This window comes from Arachis ipaensis, chromosome B7 (assembly GCF_059453495.1).
Source record: "Arachis ipaensis isolate K30076 ecotype BB chromosome B7, ASM5945349v1, whole genome shotgun sequence".
NCBI lineage: Eukaryota > Viridiplantae > Streptophyta > Magnoliopsida > Fabales > Fabaceae > Arachis > Arachis ipaensis.
Window position 1 is genome coordinate 73,447,275 of NC_142442.1, and position 7,133 is coordinate 73,454,407.

The 7,133-nt window shown below is 34.5% G+C and overlaps 1 non-coding gene across 1 annotated transcript; it reads left to right on the forward strand.

Moving 5' to 3' along the window:
* The first annotated feature begins 3,809 nt into the window (after positions 1 to 3,809).
* LOC148552991 (small nucleolar RNA R71) lies at positions 3,810 to 3,917 on the forward strand. Its single transcript, XR_015893787.1, has one exon. It is a non-coding gene; the product is annotated as a small nucleolar RNA R71 (small nucleolar RNA).
* The last annotated feature ends 3,216 nt before the right edge of the window (positions 3,918 to 7,133 follow it).

Consider the following 7,133-nt stretch of genomic DNA (forward strand, 5'->3'; position numbering starts at 1 on the left):
TATTTATCATATGAGCCTGATTCGTTGTTAAACGCGTAGTTAATTTGTGAGGTGTATTTTTTTTTTTTTTGAAAACATTTGGATTAATAGACGGAATCACTCAAAATCAATTCACAAGTAATAACAGATAAAACAGTTATAAACAACCACACATAAATACATCACGAGTAGCTAGCATCATTCAGTTATCTAGCTTTTATTAGAGTATAGACCTTTAGTTAGAACACCCCTAGATATAGCTAGATAATAACTTTATACATATACATACATACAACATCCCAGGTCCTGACCTGTTCAAAGGTCTCTAAGCTGGCACCTAGGCTAGCCTAGACTCTATACTCACCTAGTCCCTCTAAACTACTAAAGCGAGGGAAAGTACGTTCTAGGTCTTCAAAACTCAAGTCAGGTGGAACGTCATCAGAAGATAGAACATCATCTGTTACTCCTCTACACGATCAGACTCTTCCACAGGACGTCTCTCTGGTACCTCATAAAGTAGCTACACAATAGGAATCTCGTACACAGGATTTAGGTTAAAGTACGCATATGAACGGGGGTGCAGACGTTGGCTGGTCTCACAGTTATACATATAATCAGAGAACGATATTCACCCTAGACTCAGAAGACTGCCTAGAGCGGAATCCCTTTTTGCGTACAATCGTCAGCGAACTACGGAAAGGAACTCTTACTTCCATCTGAAGGGGAAAGGGAGAGAGAAGGGGTAAGAACTGGGGAGTCCTTAGTAGGGTCGGGGTTATTAGTTACGTTCATTTATTTGGGGTCGATTAGCAGACGAATAATAGAATATAGCGAAGCAGTAAACAAAAGATAAAGACAGAAAGAGAAAGTAGAGACAATAGAAAGCAGAACACAAACAAAAGAATACAAGAAAATAAAACATAAAAATAGCATACAAGCAGACAAACACAAAGAAATAGATCACACACAGAAAGGAATGCAACAGAGAATGATGCGCAGACAAGAATGATGCATGTCTAGCCCTAGCGCAGGCCATGAGCTCATGTGTCGGTTGGCTGTCCGCAATCCCGACATTTATCCGGTCACGAGTAATCCCGATTTCCCGAATACGATTTTTCGTTCCTAAATAAATGCGCATATAATAATAGCCGCTCATTTGAGACAGCCTCTGCTTACTGCAGGAAAATATATATACTCTGCTCTGCTCTGGGGAAGCGGAAAATAGCTGTAGGTAACTTAGTTTCCCTATAGAAGCTCTGGGTTGCATTAAGCAACTAATATATATTAAATATAGCTTTGGGTTGCATCAAGCAACTAATATATATATAAATATAGCTCTGGGTTGCATCAAGCAACTAATATATATATATATATATATATATATATATATATATACATAAGTATAGCTTTGGGTTGCTTCAAGCAACTAATATATATAAATATAGCTCTTTATTATATTACTCTTCTCTTTATATCTCTTTACTCTGTTCTGGTTTCTCTTTTCTCTGTATCTCTTTACTCTGTTTTAATTACTCTGTTCTCTGTATCTCTTTTCTCTTCTCTGATTACTCTTTTCATCTGTATCTATATTACTCTTTTTCTCTTTATCTCTTTACTTTACTCTGGTTACTCTGTTTTCTGTGTTTCTCTACTCTGCTCTGATTTCTCTGCTTAACGTATGTATTTAAAGTTTATGTAAATTTCGGTATGAATAGTTCGCCTGTCCCAAGTATAGGTTCGTTAAGTCTATACTGAAACAGTTTAACTTTTCATATAATACCTAACCCTAGTCGCAACTCAAGGACTAACTATGTTGCCCTAGTTCGTTCACTAATTTCTGTCTATTTTTCTGTTATTAAAACCTTACAGACTTTTCTTTAGTTTTTATCTTTTCTTCAACTTTTTATCTTTCTTTTATCTTTGCCTCACTAATATGTTCTTACCACTCCCTAAGTGTTTTATGAAGGTAATTATGAGATTCTGCGCTTAAAGTTGTCTTTCTAAAGCTTTTACAGAAAACTGCCTTTTCCGCATTATTTTATTATTTTTATTAAAATATTATTTTTAATTAAATATTATTATTTAATATTTTATTATTATTTATTATTTTATTATTAAATTTTCGAAAATTAACTTTACTTTAACCTTTAACTTTTAAAATTCACTTTTTACCACCCGTAACTTTTAATATTTCTACTTTTACCACCCTAACTTTCAGAAATTACCATATAACCCCTCAAACACCAAATTAATTACTTCCTTGCCCTTTTATGAATCAAAAAGGTGTTCTTCATTGTTCTTCATCACACTCAAAGTGTTCTTCATGTTCTTCATAAATTCTTCAGATTCTTTCTCTATTTTTACCTGTTTTTCAGTCTTTTCAGCAACCGATTTTTACCATAATTCAAAATAAATTTCCAGCCACTAAAACCCCATATTTTCTACATGATTTTAACACAAATTGAACCTCAATTTAAGCTCTAGGGTTTCGTTTTCCAGCAGCCACAAGAACACACATTCATAGCTTGAATTTCATCAAATTTCATCAAATTTTCACCAAAATTTCAACAACAATTACTCATACAAACAATCAATTTCAAGCACAGCCAAAACATATCATAATCACACAACTCAAACACAATCAATCAAGATTAAATTCGTCAATCCCTACCTGGTTTTGCTGCTCCTAATTTGGTTAAACTTTCAGGTGGTCCTTAAGCACTTTTTCCTCCTAAATCACATCAAGAACAACTTTAAATCCAAAAACTCTCAACTGACCAAATCTCACTCAGTATGTTAGGAAGAGATATCTCACCTTAGACTTTCTGAAAATTAATGTTTCTTGGCCCTCAAGTCAAGTTAAGCATGATTCCTAAGGAAGAACATCAAGAAAACACATGTTTTGCATGGTTTTCCTTGAAAACCGAGTTGAAAAGGGAGGGAGACAGCCATCTCACCTTATTTCCAGCCTTGATATGTTATATGGTTATGTAGAGGAAGAAGAGAGGATTATTTTGGTGAAAACGGAATTTTGATTTGAGTTTTAGTTCAGAAGAAATCAAGCTTTGAAGATTAAGTGTTCATGAAAGTTTCTCTCTTTTCTCTCTTGTTATTTTCGGCCAAAATGATGAAATGAGACAGCCTTGGAGGTCTTGGGGGTGTAAGGTGAGTTGTGATTGGTTGGCTTGGAGGTGGATTAAAATAATATTAAAATATCTCTGGTGTACAACTACTAAAACTAGGTGTACTGGAACACTCGTAAAAACATCTCTAAAAATTATTTTCTGAGCTACTAGCATAAATGACACTAGTAACATATTTATTATGAGAATATAACATGTATAATGAGGCCTTAGCATTGCTAAATTCATCAGAGAGTGGTGGTGCTAAGCTGCACTAGTAAACCGTAAACCCGGTTAAACCGATTTTCTGTTTTTAACAAAAACAGACCAGGTAACCTTATAATGTCATTCAAGAATTTTCTAATACTAATATAATGATAATATTATACTATTATCTCTCTCCTCTCATGAATCGAGTCTGGTTCGTCAAACAGAGACTATTTACGAAAATCAGAATCAAAACTGCCAACCGATACGGTTCAAAAACTAGGTTCTTCGCGATTATATTATCGAGCTTGCCTCAAAGGAGGTTCTAGCTTAAGGATGACATAATGATAATGAGGATTGAGATACTTGATGATATAGCAGAGGTGTTCCCTTTACTGATCTTCCGGAGAAATCCGTACTTTCAGAAAAGATCTCATGTACTCGAAAATCAGGGTTGTTACATAAACCATCATAGAATATATCCAGGATGGTCCATACTGAAAGCATGTCAGAAGGACACTTTTTGGTCAGCTGTTTGTATCTTTCCCAAGCTTCATAGAGGGATTCACCTTCCTTCTGTTTGAAGGTTTGAACATCCACTCTAAGCTTGCTCAGCTTTTGAGGAGGAAAGAACTTGGCTAAGAAAGCCGTGACCAGCTTATCCCAAGAGTTCAGGCTGTCCTTGGGTTGAGAGTCCAACCATATTCTAGCCATGTCTCTTACAGCAAAAGGGAAAAGCATGAGCCTGTAGACTTCAGGATCTACTCTATTAGTCTTAACAGTATCACATATCTGCAGGAATTCAGTTAAAAACTGAAAAGGATCTTCAGATGGAAGTCCATGAAACTTGCAGTTCTGCTGCATCAGAGAAACTAATTGAGGTTTCAGCTCAAAGTTGTTTGCTCCAATGGCAGGAATGGAAATGCTTCTTCCATGTAAATTGGAATTAGGTGCAGTAAAGTCACCAAGCATCCTCCTTGCATTATTATTATTTTCGGCTGCCATCTCCTCTTCCTGTTCGAAAATTTCTGAAAGGTTATCTCTGGATTGTTGTATTTTAGCTTCTCTTAGTTTCTTTTTCAGAGTCCTTTCAGGTTCTGGATTTGCTTCCACAAGAATGTTCTTGTCTTTGCTCCTGCTCATATGAAAAAGAGAGAACAGAAAAATAATAATAATAGGGGTCCTTTTTACCACAGTATAGAGGTCCCAGTGTGAGTAGAAGAAAAGAAGAAGAAGAAATTCGAACACAGATGGAAGAAAGGGTTCGAATTTGGGTGAGATGAAGTGTTAGTAGATGAATAAATAAATAGAAGGAGATGAGAGAGAAGGAGAATTTTCGAAAATAATTTTTGAAAAAGAGTTAGTGATTTTCGAAAATAGTTTTTGAAAAAGGTTAGTAGTTTTTCGAAAATTAAGATTTAAAAGTTGAAATAATTAGTTAATTAAAAAGAAATTTTGAAAAAGAGGGAGATATTTCCGAAAATTAGAGAGAGAGAGAGTTAGTTAGGTGGTTTTGAAAAAGATAAGAAACAAACAAAAAGTTAGTTAGTTAGTTGAAACAAATTTTGAAAAGATAAGGAGTTAGGAAGTTAGAGAAGATATTTTGAAATCAAGTTTTTGAAAAAGATATGATAAGAAGATATTTTTGAAAAGATATGATTGAAATTAGTTTTTGAAAAAGATTTGATTTTTAAAATCACAATTAATGACTTGATTCACAAGAATTCACAAGATATGATTCTAGAACTTAAAGTTTGAAACTTTCTTTAACAAGTAAGTAACAAACTTGAAATTTTTGAATCAAAACATTAATTGGTGATGTTATTTTCGAAAATTTGATATAAAAATAAGAAAAATATTTTTGAAAAATGTTTTTTAGAATTTTCGAAAATAACTAAGAAAATTGAAAAAGATTTGATTTTTGGAAAAGATTTTGAAAAAGATGAGATTTTTAAATTGAAAATTTGATTTGACTCATGAAAACAACTAGATTTTAAAAATTTTTGAAAAAGTCAAATCTAATTTTCGAAATTTTGAGAGAGAAAAAGGGAAAGATATTTTTTTTATTTTTGAAATTTTTTTTTATGAGAGAGAAAAACACTAAAAAGATGCAATGCATGAAATTTTTAGATCAAAACATGTGATGCATGCAAGAATGCTATGAATGTCAAGATGAACACCAAGAACACTATGAAGATCATGATGAACACCAAGAACATATTTTTGAAAAATTTTTAATGCAAAGAAAACATGCAAGACACCAAACTTAGAATTCTTCAATGCTTAGACACTAAGAATTCAAGAATGCATATGAAAAACAAGAAAAGACACAAAACATGCAAATGCAAAGATCAAACAAGAAGACTTACCAAGAACAACTTGAAGATCATAAAGAACACTATGAATGCATGAATTTTCGAAAAATGCAAGATGCACATGCAATTGACACCAAACTTATAACATGACTCAAGACTCAAACAAGAAACAGAAAAATATTTTTGATTTTTATGATTTTCTAATTTTTTTGGATTTTTTTTCGAAAATTATTTGTAAAAGAAAAAATAAGGATTCCAAAATTTTTTTAATATGAATTCCAGGAATCTTGCCATGTTAGTCTAAAGCTTCAGTCCAGGAATTAGACATCGCTCACTAGCCAGCCAAGCTTTCACTGAAAGCTCCGGTCCAAAACACTAGACATGGCCAATGGCCAGCCAAGCTTCAGCAAACACAGATACCTCTCATGTATACAACAGCTGATATTTCATCCAACTTCATATACTTATGAGTGGAAGCCTCAGTCCAAAAGAATTTAGACATGGCTTTACAGCCAGCCAGGCTTCACATACTTCATGAAACACTAGAATTCATTCTTTAAAAATTTTGAATAAAATTTTTTTTTTTCGAAAACAGGTGAGAAAATTTTGAAATATTTTTGAAAAATTTTTGAAAAGAAAACAAAAAGAAAATTACCTAATCTGAGCAACAAGATGAACCGTCAGTTGTCCAAACTCGAACAATCCCCGGCAACGGCGCCAAAAACTTGGTGTTGTTGCCGGATCCAAACTTGGCACTGATGTTACCGGACCAAAAGCTTGCCGAAAACTCAAACAATCCCCAGCAACGGCGCCAAAAACTTGGTGCGCAGAAATTGTGATTACACTTTGATTATGTAAAATTCATCGCTCTTTCTTTCCCTGGTAATGGCGCCAAAAACTTGGTGCCAATACCATGGTTCACAACTTCGCACAACTAACCAGCAAGTGCACTAGGTCGTCCAAGTAATACCTTACGTGAGTAAGGGTCGAATCCCACAGAGATTGTTGGTATGAAGCAAGCTATGGTCACCTTGCAAATCTCAGTCAGGTAGGGTTAAATGTGATTGGATTAGATAATTAAAAGATAAATAATAAAGGATAGAGATACTTATGTAATTCATTGGTGAGAATTTCAGATAAGCGAATAGCGATGCTTTTCGTTCCTCTGAACCTCTGCTTTCCTGCTATCTTCATCCAATCAGTCTTACTCCCTTCCATGGCTGGCTTTATGTGATACATCACCATTGTCAATGGCTACTTTCGGTCTTCTCTCGGGAAAATGATCCAAATGCCCTGTCACGGCAGGGCTAATCGTCTGGAGGCATCACCCTTGTCAATGGTTTCATCTTATCCTCTCAGTGAAAATGATCAACGCACCCTGTCACGGCACGGCTATTCATCTGTCGGTTCTCAATCATGCTGGAATAGGATTTACCATCCTTTTGCGTCTGTCACTACACCCAGCAATCGCGAGTTTGAAGCTCGTCACAGTCATTCAATCATTGAATCC